Source organism: Pholcus phalangioides, unplaced genomic scaffold (genome assembly GCF_987345545.1).
Source record: "Pholcus phalangioides strain wild (caught in Gottingen) unplaced genomic scaffold, Ppha-v1.0 ptg000004l_1, whole genome shotgun sequence".
NCBI classification, from domain to species: domain Eukaryota; kingdom Metazoa; phylum Arthropoda; class Arachnida; order Araneae; family Pholcidae; genus Pholcus; species Pholcus phalangioides.
The window spans coordinates 7,465,004-7,482,252 of NW_028301597.1; the positions used below are offsets into that span (position 1 = coordinate 7,465,004).

At 37.2% G+C, this 17,249-nt stretch overlaps 2 protein-coding genes across 5 annotated transcripts in view; one reads left to right on the top strand and one right to left on the bottom strand.

Annotated features, from left to right (window-relative positions):
- Positions 1 to 482, top strand: part of LOC149086511 (uncharacterized) — a 169,795-nt gene extending 169,313 nt beyond the window's left edge. Inside the window, exon 5 of the mRNA XM_089255972.1 lies at positions 267 to 482. The gene's annotated coding sequence lies outside the window, so the exon portion shown is untranslated. The remainder of the gene's footprint in view (positions 1 to 266) is intronic.
- Positions 1 to 17,249, bottom strand: part of LOC149086509 (coiled-coil domain-containing protein AGAP005037-like) — a 758,714-nt gene that overhangs the window by 539,000 nt on the left and 202,465 nt on the right. The gene's annotated exons all lie outside the window — the stretch shown is intronic.

A 17,249-nucleotide genomic window follows, 5' to 3' on the forward strand; every position in this document is an offset into this window, starting at 1 on the left:
AAAAAAACTTTAGAAGGGAGTTAGGTTGTGGAAAAAACTTCCATTATCTGAATGTTAACAATGCTGCTGTTTAAAAAGAAATTCATTAATTCATGCCACTGCATATTATCTACAGCTCCCCCCCCAGGTTGTTTATATTGATTTGTAGGAATGATGGTTTTTTATACATTGTAGTGTCTATGTAATTTCTACATTCACAACTTCATTTTTCAATAAATGACCTCCAATGAAACGTTTATTTTTTTTTTCAACAATGTCACTTTCAGGCTTGATGGAATCATTCACGGCAGGAAGTTTCTTGAGCAATAAATTCGAAGATGAAGCCAGATTTTAACCAAATCGCTATGCTTTTGACTTTTCATACAGGATTTCAGCATCAAGCTTTTATTACTGGAGGGAGCATGGAGCTGCAGTGACGGCAGCAACAACGAATGCAAGGAAAACATATGACACATTGAATAACACAGTTCGTGCCTGTCAATTTCCCCATTGAAACGTACAGTTTAGTCTCTAAATATTGTAATTAATTTTCTTTCAAAGACTAAAAAAGAACTCTTCTAAAGATAGAAAAAGATTAAATTATTTCTTTCATCAATTCTGAATTAATTTATTTCATTAATGCTGAAAAAATTCTTTCGTTAATGTTGGAATAATTTCTTTCATCAATTCTGGAATAATTGCTTTCATGAATTCTGGATTTGTTTCTTTCGCTAATGCTGAAATTCTTTCTTTTTATTAATGCTGAATTCTTTTATTGATATTATGGAATTATCTTTCATTAATTCTGGAATTATCTTCTTCATTAATTCTGGAATTATCTCCTTCATTAATTTTGAATTATTGCTTTATTAATTTTGTAATTAATGCTTTATTAATTTTGGAATTATTGCTTTATTAATTTTGGAATTATCTCTTTCAGCAATGCTGAAATTGTCTTTCATTAATTCTGGAATTGTCTTTCATTAATTCTGGAATTATCTTTCATTAATTTTGGAATCATCATCGATACTGAAATTATTTCTTTCATATTAAAACTCCTTTAAACGACTATGGATGCCATTAGAAAATAGCGGACATCGCGCCGACATTCAACGCATCACGTGATCTTCCAAGGAATTATAGCCACTATATAAGGGCTGTAATTCCTTATACAAGGAATGATGTAGACCACTGACGTTATACCAGTGCCGGAACTAGAGGGCAGGAGGGGGCAACTGTCCCGTGTGGCAATTATCTAATTCCGAGTTGGTGGGGGCGGCAAGACAATACAAAAATCCCAGTTATGGCCCTGTGTCATACTCCCTCCAGTAATTATAAGCTCAATGGATTTCAGCGCCTATTCACCCATTGAAGCGATATTGAAGCACAGCTTGCATTTGGCGGCATTTTTGTCTGGCATACTCAGCAACCAATCTTAATAGCAGGGATTTTTCAGCCACAAGTTATTAAAAGTACATACATTTGCCACTCATTTCTTTTGTTTTCTTTCTTTAAAGAACCTTGTACAAGCGCTTCACATCACATAATTTAAAAAAAAAACAATATTTCCTTTACTTACGGACCGAAAGGCTGAAATTATTTCGGCAAAAATTATGAAACACTTTTTTTAAAGATATTGATTTCTCAAGTCCTCTAGAAAACATACCTAGTACAAAAGTTTAATGACTTCCAACGACTCCAAATACGTCTACATACGATCAGACTCCAAATACGTCTACATACGATCACAGGATACATGCTACCATAAAGCCTGGTTTTCCTAGAAGTGGGTTGTTGTGGGCCAGAGCGTGCCGACTGAGTTGAAGAAAAAAAACAACGATCGGAAGTTCATTTTAAACTCTTTTTCAGCTTTTATTCCATAAAAGTTCCAAGAAAAAAAAAACAAGATCATTTACGATCATAAAAAAAAAAATAATAAAACGACCGACAAATAACAACCGGCAATCTCAGGGAGAAAAAAAAAACAATCCCGACATACACGCGGAAAAAACCAGCCTACAATATAAAGCCGAGCTCCCGTGAGGGTGAGAGCACTCCACCGCCGATTTACATATTGTGTCGGGCCGAGAGGTTCCACGTGCACAAGGAATAAAAAGGGAAAAATATTCCAAAATAGGTTTTTGGCGCCGCATGAACCGAACTGGATCATTTCGCGTCGACAGAAACGTGTTAAGGTTGCAACACACTACACTGACGTGACGTGATTAGCATGTAATGTCAGAGACGTTGGGAATTCTGATTCGTGGAAAACTTGTGACGTGGAAATTATGTTACGTGCAATTCTCACGTCACAGAATTTAAACGAATCAGAATTCACAATGTTTCCGACATTACGTGAAATCACGTCATGTCATAGCAGTGTGTTTCAGCCTTTACGTAATCACACTACGCGTTTGTGTTTTCCTGTCGTGGCGCATCAGCTCACGGCCTTGGCATAAGCTACTCTGCCGTCTGCATGCTCCGGTTTGAAGGGAAGCATCGACCTCGATGAAGGGAAGTGAAAGAAAACAAAAATGAAGAGAAGATCGGTGAAACGCGTGGATCACAACGCATGTCAAATGCGTTGACTCCTCCAGAAGCAGTCGGCCAATCACGCCCGACGTAAAACACTGCCGTACCGCTTGTTGCGCTCTCTACGAAAACAGTCGAACCTGTTTTCATTTTTTTTGGTGAGTGGACGGCGTGTCACGCTGGGCGATCCACTTTGCACGCGGCACAGAAAACCTGCTCCTACGAAAAGCCGGATTTTCCTAGGAGTAGAACTTTTGCGCCGTGTGCAACGCTGCACTCGGTTTCAAACGAAATTCAGGATTTTTTTACCAATCCACGTTTTCACGCTGCATGCATCATAGAAAACCTGCTCCTAGGAAAACCCGGCTTAAGATTAATGGGGGAAAAAACGTGCTTTAAATCCAATTATCTAGGGTTATTGGCTGCTAAGGCTTTTTGCCTGTGCTTTGCACGTTTTTTAAGGATGTCACTTACGGAGTAAAAAAAAGTGGCGCGCGAAATTATTTCTCTCTCGGAAAACACTGGGTTTTTTTTTTCAAGTACTCTCTCTCTCACACAATTCTTAAAAAAAATTTTCAAGGACCGTACGAACCATGCAGGTGTTCAGTGGACAATGTGCTGTACTTTCTCATGATCGCAAAAGATGTCCAAGGTCAAGTGATGTTCAAAATACCAAGTAAATAGGATGTTTCGTGTTATAAGATTATCGCGGATTTCATTTAAAACCAAAAATCATTGAATATCATGAATATTGTTCCGGATAATTTTCCACAAGACTTCGAGGTTGCAAAACAAGAAGCGGTTCGACGGACAAACACAGATTTATTTACAGAACAGCAATTTACACGTATTTACAAGCTAATCAGAGAGCTAACAACTCTCTCGTAAAGTTTAAACACAACTGAATTCGAGTCTCTCTGAGCCTCTATAGACTGTCTGAGCCTGTCTAGCCTGCCATCTTGTGAGCGCCGCACTATCTATAACCCCGGAGAAACTTCGAGAAAAAGAACATTCCACAAAATTCTATTTCACAGTTTACTAGTCGACGGCGCCACCATACGGACTGCCTGGAGGGGCGGGACTTTCTAGATTTTTCTCTACACGCCCTGCCAGTTCTCCACCAATCACAGTCATTTCCGCCAAACCGAAACCGGTATCAACCAATTTCGATATTTCTGAGCGCCATCGAACGAATCGCGTCATCTATCGTAGATAGTTCGTAACAATATCCAACTAAAAACGTATTGCTATTCGCACTTTTAATTTTATTGCTGTCATAGCATGACACACAATGGAATTGCACGGGTAAGAATACGTGTATAGTTGTAAAAATTTGAAAAAAGTTATGCTTCAAGTTATTTGTTATTTTTTGTATTGTTATGAACTGCTTATGCTCGACAACATTAAACTGAAATGATTTTTTGAGGATATGAATGCAACCGAGAGAAATTTATCAAGAATTTCTTAAATATCTGAAATAAAGCCCTACAAAATAACACCATAATTTCAAAAAAGTGCAGTGAAACCTCGATATAACGATACTCAGCGGACCAAAAAAAACATATCGTTGTAGAGGTATTATCGTTATATCGGGAGGCAGCAGTTTAACATTAGAAAATAGACATTTCCAAACAAGATTTGAAGATATGTTGTTGTAGAAGGATTTATCGTTATATCGAGAATCGTTGTAGCGAGGTTTCAATGTAATAATTTTGTAATGCTTTTTATATATTTTTCTGGCTGGTAGTATTAAAAAAATATCGGCTACACACCGAATCAATAATTGATGGAAGAAAAAAATCTGATTTTTTCTTGTTTCGGTAAAACTATAATATTAAGTATAATAACCAATTAAATTCAGAAAATATAGTTATGAGCTAACTACATCAATTAAAGTCGAACGAGCAAATGAAAGTCGAATCGCAACAATAAAAATTTGAAATTAACGATCACAGAAATTTTATTTCTCAATTTCTTATCAATTGCATGAAAAATTACCATAAATTTGTAATAGTAATTTCAATTAATAATTATTGGAATCATTTTTAAAAATGAATAAGACGCGTAGTAATAATAAGCTTTTGAAATCTACATTTTTTCCGCGCAAACGTCGATCTGCCAACAGGGAAAAAACTGTGGCCAGGAACGTGGAGTGTTGTGTTTCCCCGAAAATCCACACGCCACGCAAAAGCGTATGAATTTCGCCACATGCTTCTCTTTACACGCACAATTCTGAACGGGGCCTTCCTTCGTACAGGAAAGAGCGCACGCGAGAGTGCCTCTTTTTAACAACGCGCTCTTGAACACCGCGTTCCTAAAGTCGGGTTCTCCTAGGAGTAGGATTTCTACACCGTGTGTAGCGTGAAGGAGGGGATTGGTTAAAAACCTGAAACTAATCAGCGCTTCCACGCTGCACAAATGACCTGCTCCTAGGAAAAGATTTTCTACGGTGCGTGCAGCGTGAAATCGCTGATTGCTTAAAAACCTGAAATTCAAGTTTTCTGGCCTATCAGCATTTTCACGTTGCTCACGGCGCAGATACTCTACTCCTAAGAAAAACCGGCTTACCAGCCCCCCAATCCTTCAAGCAAGAACGTCTCGCTCCGGGCGTGCGGTGAAGATTGTACGTGTGAAGGGGCCTTAAGGATCAGCTTCGGTCTTGGTGTTTTGGTTTACTCGATCTGGCTGATTATATTTATATTAAAAAAAAATAAATGTATATATAATATAAACTCCATGTAATGGTTATTATGAAACCATTCGTGTCGTCCCGCCTAGCACCCTAGCGGCATGAAGGACACTTGTGGTTATCACATTTACATCATTGTAACGGGAATGTCATAAAAATTCTTGTTCGGGTCCTGTTAGTACATGCTATATCTTGTACATGTAATGGTTATGTATTACATGTACAAGATATTAGTAGTGACAGTCATGTGGATGTGATTTTTGTTGTTTTTATCTATTTCTGGTTTTTTTTCTCCCACTTATTTTTGTAATATTTAAACATTATTTTATAAATCTGGTGGACAGATTTCTTGTTTTTCGTTGGCGTGTATATATCTGACAAGGCTTGTAATCCTTGCTGCTGTGTTTTTGTTTATTTGAGTGAACCATTGTTTTCTATGGTTTCTAACCTGTAAATTCTGTTTTTTCATTAAAAAAAAATAATAATTGTTTTTTTAATAGAAAATAAATATTTTAAGAACGATCAGTTTCAAAATTTTTAATTAGCGTTAGAAGTATGTACATAAATCCATAATTAATGCAAAATAATGCGAGAATTGATGAAAGAAATAATTTCGAAATCAATAAAAATCCAGAAGTGAAAAAAGAAATAATTTCAGAATAGATGAAAGCCTTTCAATAATTTGGGGCCCCTTTTTGATTTGGCACTCGTTCCATTTTCGTTCACTCACCCGTTAAGACGATTACCACTGCCTACAGAAATTTCGAAAAAAAACCATTTTTTTTAGAAATTTATTCAATACGCATATTTTTAAAATTGGTAATAGATGTGGGAAAGTTTGTTTTTAAGTCGCTGCTAAAAAGGTTAAGAACATCTGATTTAAATTTGATACCATAAATTTGACTTGAACACACTACAAAAAAACTTTTTTGGATTTGAAGGGATTTAGGTTGTGGAAAAAACTTCCATTATCTGAATGTCTGAAGGTTAACAATGCTGCTGTTTAAAAAGAAATTCATTAGATCCAGCCAAGTCTGCATTCATAGCAGGTGTTCAGTGGACAATGTGCTGTACTTTTTCATGATAAGATCACTAAAGATGTCCAAAGTCAAGTGATGTTCAAAATAAGTAAAAGGGATGTTTCGTGTTATAAGATTATCGCGGATTTCATTTAAAACCAAAAATCATTGAATATCATGAATGATATCCAACTAAAAACGTATTGCTATTCGCACACTTTTAATTTTATTGCTGTCATAGTATGACACACAACGGAATGTTTTACACGGGTAAGAATCATAGAGGAAAGAATAACAGGAGGTGACATCAGGAACAAAAATTGAAGCCGTTGTGGCAACCTTATGGGCTGACGAGTAAGCCCAAACAAACCGCTCTTTTCCCTATACTTAACATGTGTTGTGCTGGATCGAATTCTTTTAAAAATTAATAACTAAATAAATTTAAGCACCATGACTGTTTCATTCGTCTTCAGGTAATCTACATGATCCGATAATGGGGAAAGATAAAAGTTTATCCTTGTATAAAAGGTTTTTATATTTTTAATTTATTTTTGAAAGGGGAAGATCATTTTTCACTCTCGACTCGTCATAAGTTTTTAGTTCAGTGTTCCAATTTATTTTAAAAATTTGATGCATCACATTAATGTCTATGGGAATATGATTAATTAAAATAATATGAAGCTGCAATAAAATGCAATTTCATAATTTTTTTCTTTTCGAAAGTGTTTGAGGCCCGTGGGCGCTCGTCTTTAGCTTTACATGAGAAATTTTGATTTCTGAATCAGTTCTGAGGTGCTCGAGCAGTAGCTAGGATTTTTGCCACGCGGGCAAACATGATTCAGCCGTCCGGGGCAAACAGCATTTTGCCGCCCCCGTGCCTCAAAGTACTGGAAGTGCTCGAACGTCGTCCGCCACTGTGTATTTATGGTTTTGCTGCCTGTAGGCTGTACAAATTTCGCCACCCTTCTTCCGTCCCACTCTCATATTTTTGAATACTGGAAATATATGCCGCCCATCCGAACTTTCCGCTATGTAGATGTATTGAGAAAAAAATATTAAAAAATAAAAAACTTTTTTACGAGCCGCGATAAGTCATCTCTCTGGCCTATAGTATTTAGAAAAATAATCTGGGCTGTTTTTTTTCTCTTCATTTTGTACAAATTACTTTTCTTTTAAAGTGACATGTGTACGAAAATTTGACTAAAAAGTTTCGAATTGAATTGGAAATCTATTTTTTTTCTATAATATTTCTACAATATTTTAATATAAACAGCTGAAAGGCATTATATATGCTAATGTTTTGCATATACAATGCTTTTCGCAAAAAAAGTCAGATCTTTTCAAACACCGCTTGTTCAAGTGTCTTTAAACATTGTCTTTCTCTCAGCACTGAGGTGTTACATACTTTGGCATAATTTTTTTAAAATTAAAATGCCGAGAAGAAATTTTGTGGCACAAGATATGGGTAAATTTTGGTTATTTTTGTAAAAGGTTCCATGTTGTTGAAGTTAATATTCGAAAACAAATAACAACTAAAATTGTAAAAGCTCTCGTTCAATTGTATAAATATATCCAAAGAATTTGAGGGAAAAAATCGAGTTCCTAAAATGAATAGTAAATTTTTAAATGATTTTTAAAAACGGGGATGTTTCTCATAGAAAAGCATAGCTGCCAACTTTTGAAAATGAAAATTCGGGAGATTTTCGCGCACACCCGTATTTTATGCTAAAACCACTCCCTAATAAATACAATAGGGATTTTTCCAAATAAAATAGGGATTTTCCAAATATAAAAGTTAGAGCGTAGGGAATAAAATACCTACTCAAAAACTGAAGTCAAATTAAAATAGGGATTTTACACACATGGAAGTTAAACCCTTGGGAATAAAATTCCTACGCAAAAAACAAGTGAAATTGGAGGCCAAAACTTCAATGATGTAAAAATAAATATTCTGTTCAATCAGAAACGCTGTGAACAAACATTCTGAGCGAATGACCCCAAAATCATCGGAAGATGAAGGAAAACACCGTCAATTTTTGAAGAACACTGACTTTTTGTGACACTTGCTTGATGTTTTTTTTTTTTTTTCATTTCACGAGTGATGATGGCAGTCTTTCCATGACGGATGTTTATGTCCGTAACACAACTTGTACAAAAAGGAAAAGTCGGCCCTCTTCTGGAACGTTTGATGAAAGGAAATTCATCGGAATAAGTATCTTTAAAATTGATTAAATATGTTTTTGCTTATCAGTATTCGTGTTTTGTTATATCGCACGTTATAACAAAAGAAATTTTGACCACATGCGCGTGACTATAATCTTCAATTATTATCCAGGACTATTGGCTGCTAAGTCATTTCCCTGCACGATAAGACAAACAACTTTCTTGTTACCATCAGAGGGTTTGTAAAACTTCCTTAAAAAGGGGATTTCCCCATTTACGACGTGTGACGTCATTTCGAAAGGGGAAAAAAGATGCCCCCCAAGAAATTCCTTAGGGATTGTTTTCATAAGCGGGGATTTTTTTTAATGAAGCAGGGAATTTTAAGGGACAATTAGGGATTTTTGTGATTTTCGTAAAAATTCGGGAGATTTAAGAACTTTTCGGGATGTCGAGCGATGAGGGTAAAATTCGGGAGACTTGGCAGCTATGGGAAGCCACGGTTTGTTTGGGCTTACTTGGTCCCTTTAATAGAGCGATCACTGGCTTCATCTGGCAACCTAGATTCCCCATGCTTTCTCAACGGAGGCGCTGGTCGCGTCACCTCCTGTTTATTCTTTCCTCCATGGGTAAGAATACTTACAGTGACGTGATGTATAGACAGAACCGCACGGCGAATTTCCGCACATAAATGGCTTGAAGTTATAAGGGGGCTGTATCCACATGAAAATGTGTCACTGAAATCATCTTTCCTGCATGTGTTTGAAATTATGGTTTTTGTCATTTTTTCCATTGCGTGAAATATGAAGGATTGAATTTATTAGGCAAAAGCAAAATAGTTGATTCACGATATGGCGAACTTGGATACCTCGAATATTTGCTTAAGTCGAAATTTTTCACTTAGTCCCAGAACCTTTTCCGTATTTTAGTGTTAAAATTTCCCTTTAACTAGAAGTTTTCTTCCTTCTTCGAAGATTTCGGGAATGAGAGAAATTTAAAAAATAGCATTTAGCAATAGAATTTAGCAGATGTGACGATTGGTGAGGTGTATACGAAGCGACGAACATGAAGCATTCCTTTATTCTGCATTAACATGCGAAACACACAACCCTTCGTGATGAAGGTTAAAATCGAACTCTCTAGAATGTCTTCGTCTCTCGATGCAACTTAAATCTCACGTGTCTCGTGAATAAAGTATTACTGTACATCCTTGTTAACAGCTTGCCTGTTACATACTCCCCCTCTGGTTTCGCGGACGTCCCGGCAAGGAACCAGCAATAGGCGTTATGGGAAGTTGTTCAGTGTTCTTGTTAGTTCCAACTTTGAGTGGTCGTCCCTTCTTTCGTGATGACACTATGGATACAGCATCCGGTTTCGCACATGGTGTGAGAGCAGAAGTACGATATACGCTGACAGAGACACCCGATTTGGCCGGATCAGCGACTATGTACCTCGTAGGCGATCTCTGGGCTAGCACAGGGTACGGTCCATCTCGTTGTGGCGTGAACTTTGTCGACCAGTTCTTCCTTCGAGAACTCGGTTTGGAACCGTTGTCAACATAACCTTTGCGTTCATCCCGTTTTTGTTCCACTTTCTGCTTCACAGAAACTCTTGTAAGGCTTTGCATGGGAGTCAACCTGTTTTCACGACTTCTTTGGGCATGGCTGCGACTTTCTGATCGACGCGCGTTAGGGGTTTGATCCGAATATTTAATGCCGCTCCCCCTGCATTTATCGTTCCCTTCTCTAGCACTGCTTATACTTGTTTGGGTCCTTGACTCATGGAAGCTATTGCTAGACGTTATTGTTTGGCTTGGCATTTTACAACGATGCAGTATGTGATAATATCCTGGTGATCCTGGACTGCGTCGCCTGGCACCGGAAAGTTCGACTCGTTCGTTCCTGCGGAAACGTAAGTCTAGTACTTGCCTGCCTGTCGGAGTAACTCGTGGTTGCCTTTGCACCGATTGGTGATGAAAGCTTCTTGCGGATCGGTGGATTTCGCTATGGACAGCAGGACGTGGATAGCCAGAAACACGACGTGGATAGTCACGGACGCGACCTGTTTGGTTCCTGAGACGTCTAGACCGATCCCACCGCTGAGGTTCCGATGCCATATCACCATGGTGAACTTCGCCTTCGGGAGTGTCTCCTCCCCCTGGACTGAAAAAATTTTCATTCTTTTTCCACGACCTGTTCAGCACTTGTTTCCGTTGCTCTCCTTCAACTTGTCGTAGTTGGCAAGAATTCAAGTTAACATGCTCTACTACATGTTGAACAGTTTTAATCGTAGACTCGTTCACAAAGTGGAATCGCTTCCGAGTATTTTCCCCGAAGAACCATTGCCTTCGCTTGAGATCCAACACGATACCAGCTTTCTCTAGAAAGTCGATTCCCAAAAGAGTTCTGTTACCGACGATTCCAGGAAGAACTATAAATTTCGTCCTTAGTCGCTTCCATTGGATGTTGACCAATACCGTTGTGGTCCACACATTCACCGTTGATTGCTGTCCGTTTGCAAGACGCATCTCGATAGTTTCCTGATGGAATTTGGCGTTTTGCTCTTTCAAAATACGATGCAGAGTATCACTTGCGATACAGTGCGTAGCACCGCTGTCGGCACAGGCAGTTCCCACTTTGCCATTTACATGAATTTTTAACAATGCTACGGGTTTTGTTACAGAAGAGCATAGATTCAGTTCCAACTGACCAAACTGAGCGGTTGTCGCTGTCATTTCGGGATTACAGGTCGGACACTGCGCTCTAATTACCCCCGGATATCCACATCCATAGCAGATTAGAGGTCGCTGTTCATCCAGGCTGATCATGGGAAGTGTCTGTTCATCTGCATGAATCACTGGTTTTGATGACGTCCATGGATATTTCCTCGGTGTTTGCTTTCGACGACCCTCGACATCGTACTGTTGGTTGAATTTCTTTGGGAAAGTACTCCTGGCATCTTCATACGCGTCGAGTTTCTCCGCTAGTTCCGATGGGGAGATCAACATGGCCCATACATCGATGAAATGTTCTTTCACTTGTGGAGGGCACTTCTTCTTCATCTGATCAGCTATGACTAGATTAATCAAGTCCTCGAATGTTGTGACCTTAACTTCTGTTAACCACCCTTCAAGATACGTTTTCAACTCAAAATAAAAATCACGCCATGAACTCTCCGAGTTCTTCCGATGCTCTACAAAAAGCTGTCGAAATCTGTCCGCATGTAGCTTAAATCGCTTTAACAGCAGTTCCTTGAGATACCGATAGTCCTTGAACTTCTCGTTAGGCTCCCTGGCACAGATCCTAGCCACCTCCTTCGGTAAGCTATTGATGAGATACGTAATCCACAATTCTTCCGGAATCTGGTGTAATCCCATGTGTCGTTCGTACAGGACCAGGAACAGTGAAATGTCATCTGATGATTCAAAACGCGGAACCGACACTTGAAAGTCCCGATTTGTCACAGCCGGTCGAACGGAAGCTTGGCACTTCTCCGATTCTATCCTCAGTCTCTCGAGTTCGAACTGCATTTCTGCTCGCCGGTTCCTCTCTTCGGCATCTTCCCGTCGAATCCTCTCCTCTGTTTCTTCTCGTCGAATTCTTTCTTCTGTTTCTTCTCGTCGAATTCTTTCTTTCTCTTCGGCATCTTCCCGTCGAATCCTCTCCTCTGTTTCTTCTCGTCGAATTCTTTCTTCTGCTTCTTCTTGTCGAATTCTCTCTTCTACGAGGGTCTGTAGCACTCCCACAGAGTAATAATACTATAGAGTGCGCGCGAGGGGTTACAATGTGAAGCAAAGATCCGGAGTCAAGTGACTCCAGTCGAAAGGCTGGTCAGGGAATCTCGCTGGCAATGCTTTCCTTATGGCTACTCGTATGACGATCTACACGCGCTGTCTTATTTTTGATTAGAATGGCCAACACTTGCGCAGCTTTCGGATGTTCTGAGCGGTTTAGGAAAGGGGGACCAGTATCCTTTCACAAGGGAATACTTTTTTGCTTATTCCCCTTCTTATAAATTAAAAATTGGAATATTAAATTGACGATGCAATGGATTTCTGACGTAATCTCAGTTTTTAACGACTCCATTTTGGATTTAATTCAATTAAAGTTCCAAGTTTTGGTAAAATTCAAATGTCATGAATCATTATTAAATGTTTTAATAGAATTTTTGGCAATAAATGATTGAAATTGTGAGTTTTATGAAGTTTTAACTGAAATATACGTCTCCGCAAGATTTGGCGAGCTAGTGAGTTCATTCGACTTTTGCTCAACTTGGAAGAAAATATGCTTTTCAGGAGGAGAAATTTATGAAAAATATTCTATTTAAATAGAATGTGAGGAAAACTCCCCCCCCCCCCCACTCTAGACAATTGCAGTTTTGCATAAAAGTGCATAACAACCTCTAAAAATATTAGTATTTTTACCCCTCTTCACACCTGAGATAAAACTATTACAGAAAAGAAATTTTTTTATTCATTAATTTATGTTTGTTGTATGTGAAATTGCCGCTTCAAACAAGAAAATTAATTATTCAATTGATTTTTTGAGTCAATATCTGTACTACTATATATTGTGTACCTCAGATGTTATCTTGAAAAAGAATCATTCTAAAAACGATTTAATACCTTAAATTAAGATTAACATATGCATACTTTTGGAGCGAAGAGATTACATATGGCATATATATATATATGTGTGACGTGTGTAAATATTATATTATATATATGAAATATTATATCCTAAAATATTATATATATATATATATATACACACTTTAAATTATTACATATATACTCTACATGGAATTTTAATTCTTATAATTTAGAGAAACTGATGATGAGATTCTGTAATTTTCTTGAGTAAAATCTATTTTAATCCTGAAATATTATGTAAGTGTTTACAGTTTTGTGTGATGAGGTTATAAAAGGTTTTTCAGGAATGTTAGAAATGAAACTTTTTCTTATTGTTTGAATATTATTTCATGACTGAATATGGTATGAGTGTGAATGTGTTACATTACATAACATAATATGATGCATTATAATTAATTATACATTAATTATGAGTATATAGAGTAATTGTAATGTTCTGGAAAGATATATTTTTGTTTTAATAACCCCTCGTATAAATAAATTTTCGAAATTAAAAGCGACAAAGTGAATGAAGAGAATATTTAAAAATATAAATGAATTAGGCTTTACAACATATACGTTGTTCCGTTTTCCAATATTTGTTTGTTTTATAGAATTTATTTTTTCAAATCTGATACTCCCTAAATATTTCACATAAAAATGAGTGAAATTCATTGAAAAAATGAAGGAAAGTTTTCATCAACTTGATCGAATTGAGTCAAATTTCGTTACAGCAACATCCTAGCTTCTGCGAAAACGCGCCAAATGTAATAGCGCAGAACCTGTTCTTTCCCCAACAATACTGCTCATCTTTTCTTCACGTTCGACAAGTTTTATGAATAGCGTGCGCGGTCTATTTATATCTTAAGTCTATGAGCACTCCTTTTGCGAAGACCTCATCGTATTCTTTACTGGACGTAATCAGCTTCTTCAGCTCTATCACTTTCATCTCTGGTTCGGTAGGTTCGCCCATCTCTTCGGCAAGGCGACGGAGTTCGTCTTTCCGATATTTCGCCAAGTATGCCATTTTCACTCACTTGGTACCTAATTAGGATGTCCGCTTAGCTAAAAACACTCACGCGTCTATTTTAAACGTTGGGCGCCAATGTGACGATTGGTGAGGTGTATACGAAGCGACGAACATGAAGCATTCCTTTATTCTGCATTAACATGCGAAACACACAACCCTTCGTGATGAAGGTTAAAATCGAACTCTCTAGAATGTCTTCGTCTCTCGATACAACTTAAATCTCACGTGTCTCGTGAATAAAGTATTACTGTACATCCTTGTTAACAGCTTGCCTGTTACATAGATTCATTTGTCTGCTTGTAAAAAGTGGATGACTTGATCACGAAAGGGGGACAAAAAATAGAGAGACAGTCAAACATTTCATTTTTGGACACGGAAAATAATCTTATATACACCCTTTATTTAATTCGTTTCATTTGCACGAGTATCATGTATGCGTCCGTTTCCATAATACATTATGTACGTCTAGTTTATTTCTAAATCTTCTTATTCAATAATTAAATATGTGATTAAATTATACTAACTTATCTTTTCGGTGATCATACATTCCCGCATTGTCCCGTACACGGTTTTCTCTGTCCCGACTTTTACCTTGAAAAAAATACCCGGTTTTTTTCCGGTTTTGTAGTCGAAGTTTTCTTGAATTTGTTATTTATTCAAAAACATTGATATAAGTAATTTTCAACGGATTTATTAAATGCAACATTATCATATTTGCATTTCGCTTGAGGGGGGGGGGGTGATCGCGCCTGTTCTGGAATAAGTTCTATAAGCTTTCGATTTTATTCAGTTGGTTTCGATTTGGTCACGACTAGATTCACTTGGTGAATGATAATCCAAGTGAAGTGTCCGAATGATGACTCGTGCTTTTTCCACCAATTTTTCCGTTTGAAAAAATATTTTTTGACAATGTCATTCTGGAATTATATTTCCGTTCTCAAGGAAGAAAACATCCTTTAACGGGTGAGTAACATCATTATGTTTACCAAAATATTCACTTCATATCTTACACTAGATTACACACACACAACGCTTCTTACCAAGGCTTGTACAGTAGGTGCAAGAGAAAATGTTATGACAATTTTTTTTTCCTTAGGCAGTGTACTATATGAAATTAATTCTTCATTAAAACACGCTAAACTGAACAATACTGTACGCAAAAATGTTGGTCACTTCACCTCAATTGGAGAAACAGATTCTAAAATTTTGTAAATTATACTTTAAATAAGAATATACTCTTTTTTTCATTCTGAGCCAGCCAGGGGGAGTACGCAGGATCGACCTTTGAAGGAGGTTTGGGAGGGGTAGTGCAAAGAATTTCTTCGGAGAAATTTTGATTTACTAAACTTGTAGGCTCGTACGGTTGAGTCTACTAAATTTATTTACAAGAAAAGAATAGAAATTTACATCGTTGGGGTGCCTAACCAGACAGTGCCTAAAAACCTAACAGTCCGCGTGGATGGCATCGCAACTGCAAGTTCACTATATTTACAGACAAAATGTTCGAGAGTCCAAATTCTGCGCCCGGATTGGTCAAAATGAAGGTTGCTGGAGCGTTGGCTGTTTGACTACCACTGAGCTATAAGTAAACTGGAACGAAGACTTCCTATGCAATAACACAGACGTGCGCGAGCCGACGCAGAGGAATACAAAAGTGGGCGCGACGGAGCGAAACATTGCTGATTTTAGCATGTAAACAATGGGGGAAACTTTCATCTCCAGTGTTCATAGGTGAGTGTACGTGGTTTTATATCAAAAGATGCATTTATTTTTATACTAAAATTGTGAAATTAAACGCATGTAGTTTTCATTTCACATTCAATTTCTGTTTGATAAGCCTAATTCAAAATAATAAATTAATTTCACATGAATTTTAAACCTCGTAAGTATTTTTTTAAATCGTGTAGAAATTGCTTATTACTATATGGGTTAGAATATTTATGACAGAAAAACTGACGAAATATATTTCATTAAAAATTGCATTCCATAATCCCTTGTAAATTAAAGAAACAAAGGACCTAAACTTTTCTATTTCTGGGGGAAAATAATGTGAGAATGAGGAGTGGTACAATGAAATTAATATTATTTACATCATCAGCCTTTGGTTAAATATGAAAAGCGAAATATGAAAATCATAAATGTATCACAATCATCAGTGTTATAATTATGTTTATAATATCTAATTATTTTATCAATGTATTATAATTATCAAACAATTATCATTGTTAAGCTACAATTACGAACAATGATTGATTGCTTCTATTGCTTTCTTGAAGCCTTTTTTTAAATAAAGGTTTCCTCTTCTAAATCCAGAAGTTCTTGAACAATTTCTGGAAGCTATGAAAAAGTCTTGGCATCCTACTAAAGCATCTGTTCTTTCTGCTGAATATTTCACAACTGACATAAGTCCTCAACGCTACTTGAGAGATGATGCTGTTCCTATTATATTCGATTTTCCACATCACCCACATCCTTTGCAGAAGCGACGCCGATCACTTATTAAACACCCTCCACCGGTAAGATATTAAGTTATTATTTTTTCCTTGATTAAATGGTTTTCAAATTTTAAGTACAATCGATCCCACTTGAATGGTTATCAACAGCTCTGGCATGTAATATTTGATTAACCAGCGTAATCAGTTATGTAACGAACAATCAAATTGCTGTTGCGCAACTGGTAGTACACAGCTTTTATATTGTAAAAATATATATAATAATAAATTACATATAGTTATAAATATATAATTTCAACATGCACTCAATGTATGTACACTGCTCAAAACAATTAGGGGAGCACATGGTTTTAACAAAATTACGCATAGATGTATACCGATAAGTAACATAAAATGAATCATCCATAATTTAAAGCCTAGCAGGAAACGGAAGAAGAAAACTTCATATGCAAATCAAAGTTCATGACGTCAAAAACCAGAAAAAGGAGATAAGGGCAGAAATCGGGATGTTGCAGAAACGTCTGTTTTACTGCCGTAACTGTGAAATTCGATTGCGCAGTATTTTTTTTTGAGACAAGGTGACTTGAGGATGTCTCAACAACGTGATTTACCGGAATCCATGACATGGCGTGTTATAGGCAGACTGGAATCCGGGCAAACACGGCGGACGCTGTTGGAATCGCCAGAAGTGTTGTTGCAAGGCTGTGGAATCGATTCCAAGAAACAGGAAATGTTAGACGTCGACCAGGGCAAGGTC